The 10240-nt window shown below is 38.0% G+C and overlaps 1 protein-coding gene across 2 annotated transcripts in view; it reads right to left on the bottom strand.

The window, feature by feature from the left end:
- The window catches only part of LOC107087869 (neuronal PAS domain-containing protein 2-like), a 40578-nt gene extending 34272 nt beyond the window's left edge, over positions 1-6306 (bottom strand). The window contains exon 1 of one of the 2 annotated variants that reach the window (XM_015379683.1): positions 5961-6306. The gene's annotated coding sequence lies outside the window, so the exon portion shown is untranslated. The remainder of the gene's footprint in view (positions 1-5960) is intronic. The other variant, XM_015379682.1, reaches the window with a different exon arrangement.
- Positions 6307-10240: the final 3934 nt, after the last annotated feature.

Raw genomic sequence — 10240 nt, 5'->3', positions numbered from 1 at the left:
AAACAAAGCGCTCCAGTTTCTAACTGTTGCTGTTAGCGGTTAGCATCAGAACATTTTCTCTGATATATTAGAAGCTCCTCCAGCTTCTCCAAGAGGAGCTGGAGGAGGTTTCTGGGAAACTGGAAGTTTCTGCTGAGCCTACTGCCCTGAAGGTCTGGTCCTGGATGAAGCGGGAGATGAGTGCAACAAGAGTAAGAGTGTTACAATGATTTAAAAGATGCTTCCCCAGTCCATTGATATCTACACATTTGATTTCACGTTAGCTTCTGCTAATGGTGGTAGTCTAGCTAGGATGGTAATCTGTAGATCACAAGATGTTCACATTAGTTTTTTTTCCCCCAACAGATACCTCATGTGTAACGGTTCATTAAAACATTAAGGCAGCGTCTCAGCTTGGCATTGTCTGAATTTAGATAAAAGAAAATGGCTCTACTAATGTTAGCCAGTCATAAACCCAGAATGCATTGCTTTGGGGAAAATGGCGACCTCTGTATGTGGGAAGTATATTAAAGGATAGGTGTTTTTTGAAGTAATTAAAGGTATTTATGCATCACAAACAGTTTTTAATATAATATCAAAATGGTAACATATTTAGACCAACATGTTTGGACAGTGATGCATCCTTTAAGAGTTTGAAAGCATTGGAGACTCAGATCAGATGGGAGTGACCTCATTGAAAGGTTTTTCAAAGTGGGTGTGGCCAGAAAACCCCGTGAGTTACACTTAATGGGATCTAATGGATGTTAATAAAGTTCAGACCTTAGGAGAAATATTTAGGCCTGATGATTCCTTAAAGACAGTTAATTAACTTGAATATCACCCCTATTAAAAGTATATTAATCATCTAAAATTTATATCAGAAATTAGGGCTGCAACTGATGATTGTTTGCAAATCAATTTATATGTTTAATTTATTTATTTTTTTCAATTATAATCAGATAGCCAAAGGTTCCTTGAAGAAAACTTTTCACAAAACGAAACCAGGTGAAACTAAAACTTTTCCAATTGAGGAGTTCTGAATAGAACATAGTGACCGGCAAAAGTATATGTTTATCCTAAATCCAAAATATTTACATATTTCTATATAATCTTGTCATAATTACTGCTCTGAGTGGGTCACTCTGTCAGCTAAGGATATGTTTTAGAGTCTCTATACCCCAGTTAACGATTATTTGATTATTAAATTAGTTGAGTATTATTTCAATAACTGATTAATCCGATTAATTGTTTCAGTCTTAAATGAAACCAAACACCTTCACTAAAAATAGATAATGTCATTGATGCAGTAAATAATCTGCGGAGCAGTGGGGGACCCAAACTAGCTCTTCTCTGTAGGCAGATAAGCTCTAGAGGCTGACCCCCCCCACACTAGCGAGTTCAATCCACTTATTATTCAGGTAGTTAAGTAATTTAAACTTAAAAGTGTATAACCTGCAATTATGTAAAAAAATGAGGTACTGACAGTGTTTTCTAAATAAAGTCAGTGAAACGCTTTTTGCAGTTTACAATAAATGGAAAGATCAAATTCCAACTAAACATCTTTGCATTAATTCTCCATTATTTAATACCTACTTTTTATTTTTTTTAATTTCTATCTGCCTGTTCGCTCCAAAAGGTCAGATTATTCATGAAGTACTGCAGACGGATAAAACAGACTTCTGTTATTTTCTGTTTGCCTTTTTTCTTACCTTTAAAGTTCTGCTTGTTTCATAACAGACTTTCTCAAGTTTTTAAATAAAACTCTAATAATTCATGCCTGACAGAACAGCCTCTGTAGTTTCTGGGATATAATGAAGTCTTGTGTTGATCACATGACTCTGATAAACTCTACTAACCACCAGGAGATTTGGGTTTGATATGTTTTCATAATCCGTCATGTTTTCTACCAGAGGACTGACCTGAACTGGGATCAGAACCAGAATCAGTGGAAACAGTCAAACAAAAACTGTTTAACATTTCCTGGAATTAATTAATGACCAAAAGAACTAAACGCTTTCTGTTTGGGTAAGGGATGGGAGGAGGAGGGACCCTGATGGATCCGATACACCAGAGGTTGAAACGGGCAGGAATCCAGAGTCGTTCGGTTGTCTGCCATCTTGTAGGAGCCGACTGCTGAACGGCTGCGGCGTTTTAATGCGAAACATGATGGATCGGCACTCAAACACTAACAGGTTGTAATGGATTTGGTGGAAATGGTTTGTAAACTCTGTATGCAGCCTAATTCATCCAGATGAGAGATGAGGGAGCAGATATTTCCTGGAGCTGCAAAGACAAAACAACTGCGTGACGTTGAGGTTTGGGCCTGCAGGTCCACCTCTGCCAGCCAATAAGGAGCAGCTTTCAGGCTTTTGAGAGATTTTATCTGCAACATCTTCACTCTGGGCTCAACGCACGATGAACAAGGCCTGAAAACATGGCAGCATGGGGGGAGAAATGTCAGGTTTTCTAACCTCATGCCGGCTGGAAAAGCTTCAGCACAGATGGTGTTTATGCAGTAATTCAGAGCTGGCACTTTATCTGGGAGACAAACAAAAAAAACAACTTTGTTCTTTTGTGTCAGATTAGCAGAGGACGGGGGAGATAATCTGACCCACGGCTCACAAACTAAAACAAAGACTTTGTTGCATCCCTTTAAATTAGTTCTTGTTGAAGCTTCGCCTCCTAGGGATTAACAAAGACATCCGTTTGTTTTATTGGACAGAGAAAATAGTTAATAGTGGAATGTAAGACTCATTGATTCATCATCTTATAACAGTAATTATTACCAGACTCCAACAGCTGTCCTGTAAGTGTCCAAATGATCAATCCGGAGATAAGCGGAAAAAAATAAACACTTTCCTGAAAGCATCGCAGTAGTAGAGTGGAAGGCCATAAATTAAGCTCCCAGCTAATATCTTTATTTATAATAAAGCAATAAAAAGAACCGATAAGTTCAAGCATGGGTGAAAAAGGAGCTACTGTATTAAATACATCAGATCAGCTGCAGAGTGGAAACTCCGACTACCAGCAATATATGGAAACAGTTCAGCGACACTGTGAATGTCTGTCAGTGATCAAAGAGAAAGATAATGATCTACGGAGTGAAGTTTGAGCCATTATTGTTTCATGTTAAAAGAAACCAAAAAAAAAAAGCAATCTAGAAATAAAACTTTGAAAACTTTTATTCAACAAAAAAGTGTTTAAGAGAAGACAGAAGCTGGTTTCTCAGATTTTTTTATTTAAACTTTTTTACGAATACATTTTTCATACTTTTTTCCCTTTTTTAAAAATTTATTTTTCAAATTTGTATATTTCAGACACATTTTTACAGGGAGATGCATTTCTATTGGTCTGCGGGACGTTAGCAAAAACATTGTATAGGTCAGAAGGAGCGTTTCTATTGGCTGTCTGAACAAATAAAATAAAACTTATAAATTTTATAAAACTAGAACAGAAAAAAAAACATTTGAAAAATAAACTAAAAGAAAATCAGAGAAAAAAGCAAAGGTGCTTTTTATAGAAATAGTTTTTCAAAGTTTTATTTCCAGATATTTCATTTTAATTTTCTTTCTTTTCTTTGCTTTCAACAACAAGGGAAAACCATTTGCTCCGTAATAATCAATATTATGTGTATGAAGCTACAAACAGCCACAGCAAGTTGATTCTTTTTTTTTATGCCAAATATATTCTAGTGTTGGAGATAAAAACCCCTCCAGCACAGGTGGAGCATAAGAGCGGCTGTTTTTGGGCGACTTTTTTCCAGTATCTGCATGCGTCTCTGATTCATTAGTGCGTTCAGCAGCCACGTAATGCCGCTCCCTACATTGTTAATGTCGTGTTTGTTAATAATGGTTCCATTTAGGTAAATGGAGATCTATATGACATTGCTTTTTTTTTTTTTTTTTTTCTAACACAGTTTACGTTTGATCAGTGCTGCTCTTAAAGAAATGGAAATGTCATGAAAGCTGTAAAACAAAATGTTGTTTTTTAGACTTGGACTCAACTTTATTTATCCTTTGGGATTACGCCTTTAGGGAAGTTCTTGTCCCAGTAGTTTGGATAGAGTACAAAGAGTTAAACATTTAAAAAAGTAGTTGACTTGGATTATTGCACTTGTGCTACAGAGATGTACAGGTCAATACATCTCTGCAGCACAAGTATAAGCAAGTTTAAAAAGATACACAGGCTACACAGTAGTTGGCATGTGTTATTGCACAGTGAGAAAGAAGAATATTGCACATGAGTGACTATAGGTAATGTTTTGCATAAGATGTCCAAGGAGGAGGTGTATACATTTAGTCATTTTCTATAAACTCTGTGTAAAGAAAATGACAATAAAAGTTGTCTAAGTTGTTACTGTTCTGCCATTTTAAGACTAGATTTGGAAATAAACGGTATTGAGTTTATATTGGAACGGTAGAGAGGATATCCACTCCTCCCTCTCCCCCAAGCATTTCAGAAAGAAACACTAAGTAGGTCTGAACAAGCACTGCTGGAAATGTTGGGAAAAGAAAACTTGGTTTATATAAAATATCCTGACAGCAGCAGCATTACAAATTATTACGTTTCATTGGGATTATACTCCAAACAGATAAGGAAATAGCAATTTAACAGAAGTAAAGGAAATTGTTTAATTTAAACGGTAAAAACAAAAATACTTGGAATACTGCATCTAGCCACTCTGATTACTCTGATATCATAGTAAAATCTAGAGCAGCGGGTTAGCAGATGATCCAGCAGAAGCAAGCAGAACAGCCTGTGGGAACTCTGGGGGAGCTACATAAATAAACGGCTCAGGTAGGAGAAATCAGTCAACAGCTCTGAGCTGCAGACACTCTGAGCTGCAGACCCTCTCAGCTGCAGACCCTCTCAGCTGCAGACTCTCTCAGCTGCAGACTCTCGCAGCTGCAGACCCTCTGAGCTGCAGACCCTCTGAGCTGCAGACTCTCTCAGCTGCAGACTCTCGCAGCTGCAGACCCTCTGAGCTGCAGACCCTCTGAGCTGCAGACCCTCTGAGCTGCAGACTCTCTCAGCTGCAGACTCTCTCAGCTGCAGACCCTCTGAGCTGCAGACCCTCTGGGCTGCAGACCCTCTGGGCTGCAGACACCCTGAGCTGCAGACCCTCTGAGCTGCAGACCCTCTGAGCTGCAGACCCTCTGAGCTGCAGACTCTCTGAGCTGCAGACTCTCTGAGCTTATGAAACTTGTTCTTTTGATTAACTTCAAACCCAATCGAGAAAATCACTGTTGATGCTCACATTGACAGATATTACTACCAATAGAAATGCATTTTCAGTCCTCATTACAGTTACAATAGCCTCCAGAAGCAAAAGGATTATATGTTAAACAATAAAAAAAAGGCCAGTTTGTGAAAATGAAACTATAAAACCTTTAAAAAATAAAATTATTTGGAAAAAAAATGTATCTGAGAAAATAACAAAATTGGTTTCATCACCATTAAAACCATTTTTTTATTAAAACATTTTAAAGAATAATGGAACAAAATTCACCCTATACTGTTTATGATCCTGTAACGTGTTAAAAAGTTCCAATCAAGGCAAATAAAGCAGAAAAACAACCCAGCAAATAAAATGTCTGTGGTAAAGCTGAATGAAAAACATGAGAAATAAAGTGAGCTCTTCAGCTGCCAGGTTAGCTAACATCACACCGAGGCCTCCTGACTATTTATTCACGCATCAGTTTTCTCGCATTTTTCCTTGAGCTCCATTAGTTTCTGCTGTGGATGTCAGGCGGGTTACGACCTGAAAAAATGGTTATATCAACCTTGAAACCAGGACACCTGGAGCGCTGACAACAACCCGAGAGGCGTTCAGGAGCGCTGAAAATGTCAGGAAAAAGGGGAGTCGGTAACATTTAAACGGCTCTCAGCCTGAAGTTCCGCTCGCACCTCTGAAAGCGGAGGAAGCCGCTTGTGAAAAGGTGAACAGTGGAAAGCAGCGGCTGAAAGTGAAGCCTTCCTACCTGAAGAAGTGCGGCAGAAACACTTTAACCGCCGTCCGTCATTTTTTCCTCCTCTGAACTAAAACATTGAGCCGAGCTCAGCGAGCCGAACGCCTCCGATTGCATAACGAGCTTTAGTTTCCCTCCTTCCTCCCAAATGTTCCCAGAAAGTCTGGCTAACGTTCCCGCCGCTCCTCCCCGGTGCTCCGCAGACTAGCAGCGGGGTTCCTCCGCCGCTTCCCCCGGTACAGAGCTCCTCATCCCGGCTCTGGCGCGGCTGTAAACAGCAGCGGGATGACTGAGAGCAGAAAGTAGGTCAGCTGGGAGCTCAATACTCTGCTGGAAGGAGGAGAGGAGAGGAGAGGAGGGCAGGGAGCTGCAGGAACCAGGAGGACACATCCTCATCTTCTACATCCGAACCTAAACGGTCCAGCATAAAGAGGAGCTCCACAGAGAGCAGGATTCATTTAAACATCAATGAAACATTAGTTCTATCTGATTAGATTACTGCTGCATCACAGCAGAGGCGTAGCCAGAAACATTTATAAGGGTGCCCAGGCAATAACCAGTGTCCACTGAGGGGTGGCCAAAAATGGACAGACACCTTGGGGTCAATCTACACTGTTCCAACAGGGAAATTAACGAGCAAAACATCCATATTTTGTAAATAAAGACTAACTATAGTTTCCTACAGCCTTTGCTAACAAATATATATGGCATTCAATGAAAGACTTAAAACATCTAAATTTCAAGAAAAGAGTACCCTGCAAAAAGAAAAACTGAAAGTCAGTTTTTCTTAAAATAAGTGATTTTTTTTTTTCTTGAACTGAGCAGCTAAGTAACATACTTTGCAAATGGAATAAGAAAATTTACATTTAAAATAAAGAAAAAAATGCAGTTTCCTATTTGAAGTGCATAATATCAAATAATCAGATTTTAAGGATACAAATGCTCCTTCAACTGGGAGATTTTTCTTTTATTTACCTACTCAAATTAAGGGTAAATACACTTATTTAAAGACATTTTCACAAATGTCTTGATCATTTTTGTAGTGAGTTATTGGAATCCAGGACAAGACCCTATTACCTTTGTAATGCTCAAACAATATGTATATTGTGATGGCATAAATGAATGTCAATGTAATAACAAAAGTGCTTCTATAAGAAATTCATGAAAAACACAGTAAAAGAAATGGCACTCCATTTGTAAGGCAAGTGATCAAAAATGGTAACTTGCCCTATAAAGGGTTAAACATCTGTGCTTTCTAAATAAAAGGTATAGTGGATAAAATTCTTTCAGTTTTGAGTTCCGGGGCATTAATTTTTCCATTATCAATAAACATTCTGCATAAAATTGGTATTTGCAAGTACTAACATCTACATAAATTGATTATTTGATAAGTTATTTATGTATGATTTCACTGAAGACTCCTACATGACTTGCAGAGACACATATTCTCTTTACCCCATATAACACAAAATCTAGTTCTGAAAGAGCATGCATTCTGTACTTATCATCTTTGATGTTAGTATAGTGATGGTATAATTAATCACAAAAAATTAAAACATTTTTGAATATTCCACTTGAGAGTATTATGGCTGCCACTATCTGTATTAGAGGGGGAAAATGGTAGGGGTGGCCAATGATTGGCTAAGGGTGGCCATGGCCCCCCCATCTAGCTCCACCCCTGCATCAAAGTAACCTGGAGGTGAAATGTTTCCTCCCCCAAAGGGACACTAATCCCAGATTTCTAATTTATTTATATGATTTCTTTCTTTTATTCAGTCTGAAGCAAAGGAAATTTTGTCCATCAGCAAAACAAGAAGCTAAAGACCTGTAATGTTTTCCCTGCTCACTTCCTCTGCGGTTTAACAACTTCCTGGTTGCCTTTTCCCTCAGATGAAGCCCAAATGTGGGTCAGCAGCCTGCAGGACTTATTGGATTCACATATTTTGCCTCGGTGAAATGATTACACAAGTGAGCAGTCAAAGGTCGGGAGGCAGTTAGAGAACTAAAAAAATCAAAGGTAAAACCTGCAGGCTGACAGGTCAGGGATCTCCTGTTCAATTCTGGCAGCTGAAACGCCTCATCGGGTAAATACATTTAAAGTACAAACACAGAGGAAAGATCTTTGTTAGTTTTATAGGATGGAGGAAAGAGAGGCATTGTTTTTAAATATAATCTGAAAAGTGCGGAGTGCAGTTGTTTGCCTTTCCCAGCTGAAGAAAACAAAGAAATCCTCCCCAGCAGTTCCTGCTATGCTGTTAGTCCTGCAGTCCGCTTTAACGTTCATCTTTGTTGCGTCTGGTCTGTTGTATGATGGTTCACCAATAATCCCCAATAGGGAATCTGTGCTACTATTACTCTTTGCTATCTGATAGTAATAAGTCAGTAATAACCAATATTTATAGCTGCTCAACATAAAATAGAACCAGACGGTGAAAACCAACCAGAGCTCTGCTGTTGTTTCTCTGCTCCAGTCAAACCCCCACAATCCTGAGCTGCATCACTACACAACCAACAGGTACCCTCCTCTCCTCCTCCTGGAACAAACAGCAGCTGGATGCAGAGGTGGATGGAGTCACCCACAAATTGTTTTCAAGTAGGAGTACCACCAAGGGCGGATTTAGGACATTTGGGGCCCTAGGCAAAGACAGGCATGGGGCCCTTTGAAATGGAATGACAACACATAAAACAGACCCATTATACAGATACAGAATATTTTATAGAATTGACATAGATTATTTGTTTTACCTTTTGTCCCTCTCCTCTAATCCCTTTTCTTGCTGTTTTTCCTCTGAATGTTTTCCTTTGTCCCCTTTTTTCATATTGGCAATGTGCTCAGTAACTTTTCATGCTGTCTCAAAAGGAATGAAAGATTTTTTTCCAAGCACTAAGCTCACTTAGCTGATTGCTGCTTCCTGCATTTCCAAAAAGGCGATGGCAAAAGTAAATAACACACTCCTTCTTTTCACTGTAGAAAAGCCACGATCTGCATATGTGTTCTCCATTTTTCATTTGGATAAAATAATAGCTGCATGAATCATGACAGCAGACAAGATAGAGGAGAGCAGGAGGCGGGGTTACTAATCTACGAAACCAAAGACTGGCTGATAAAAATGATTTTTAAAAAAATAGATCAAATTGATAATGTAAACACTGTTAGATTAATAACTGGAATTTTTAATGGGTTCTCCTAAGTTTTAATATGATTATAAAGTAAAAGAAAGCATTTTGCATTTTGCATATTTTTATGAGAATCAAGAACCCCTGCTCCATAAAATAAATTATTCGTAAATTTCTGTTTGTGTTTCCAATTCTTATAAACAGCTAAAGATGCACTGAAATGAAAATGAAACAATATTTACCAAGATCATTATTTTAAATATTTCCTTACCCTTCGGACACCATGAAAACCAAACAGACTATTGATATTTGTTCTCTGTTTCAGTTAAACACACACAAACCTAACTAAGCTTTATCTGCTACTAGAGATAAATGCATGCATGAGTTTTTCTAGATCCTGATGGACATTAGTCCTTTAATGTTGTTCAGGTGATAAAAGGCTTATTTAGTAACTGCCTTAATGAGCCTCCGATGGTTCAGATCTGAGTCCATCATTATACCAAGATTTCAGCCATAATTTTCTAGCTGGAGTAGCTGAAGCTGGGATCCAACTCTGTAACTCTCCTCCTAGTAGATTTTTTTTTTTTTTTATGTAGCTGAGTAAATATAACTAGCTACTACCCACCTCAGGCTGGATGTAATAAACATTGGTTGGTTAACTGATCGGATCGATACAGATACGTTTAGAAATGACCAACATCGGACAGTTCCAAGGAGAAGCTTCCTAGAACATCCATGTTTAATGGAAAGATAAATTAAAAGATTTCTTTTTGTTTTTAAATGTCACCCTGTGGGATCAGACTACAGGAGACTGAATATAAATACATCTTAATTCTATTTGACTGGATATCAGTTCAACTGATGTCAAAATAATCTACTGTAGATCACTAAATTCAATTTAAATATGAAATGAGTCCCAGATTTATGATGGCAGCACGTTAACGCGTTTAATAGTGTTAGGAAATAAACTTTGCCTGGGCTTTAATTCCTGTTCACCGTTTCACATTTCTAAAGATTTTTATAGAAGTTAAATGAAAGATCAGAGATTCTTAAAAGCTAAAAAAAAACCTGATGACTGAATGACTTAAATGGCAGATTAAAACCAATAAATGTCTATTTGATCATATATCCAATAATTTAGCAGAAACATGTATATGTTATTTAAGTTTTCTTTT

Source organism: Cyprinodon variegatus, unplaced genomic scaffold (assembly GCF_000732505.1).
Source record: "Cyprinodon variegatus isolate N-32 unplaced genomic scaffold, C_variegatus-1.0 Scaffold198, whole genome shotgun sequence".
Classification (NCBI taxonomy): Eukaryota; Metazoa; Chordata; class Actinopteri; order Cyprinodontiformes; family Cyprinodontidae; genus Cyprinodon; species Cyprinodon variegatus.
This window is presented reverse-complemented; position numbering and strand designations above follow the sequence as displayed.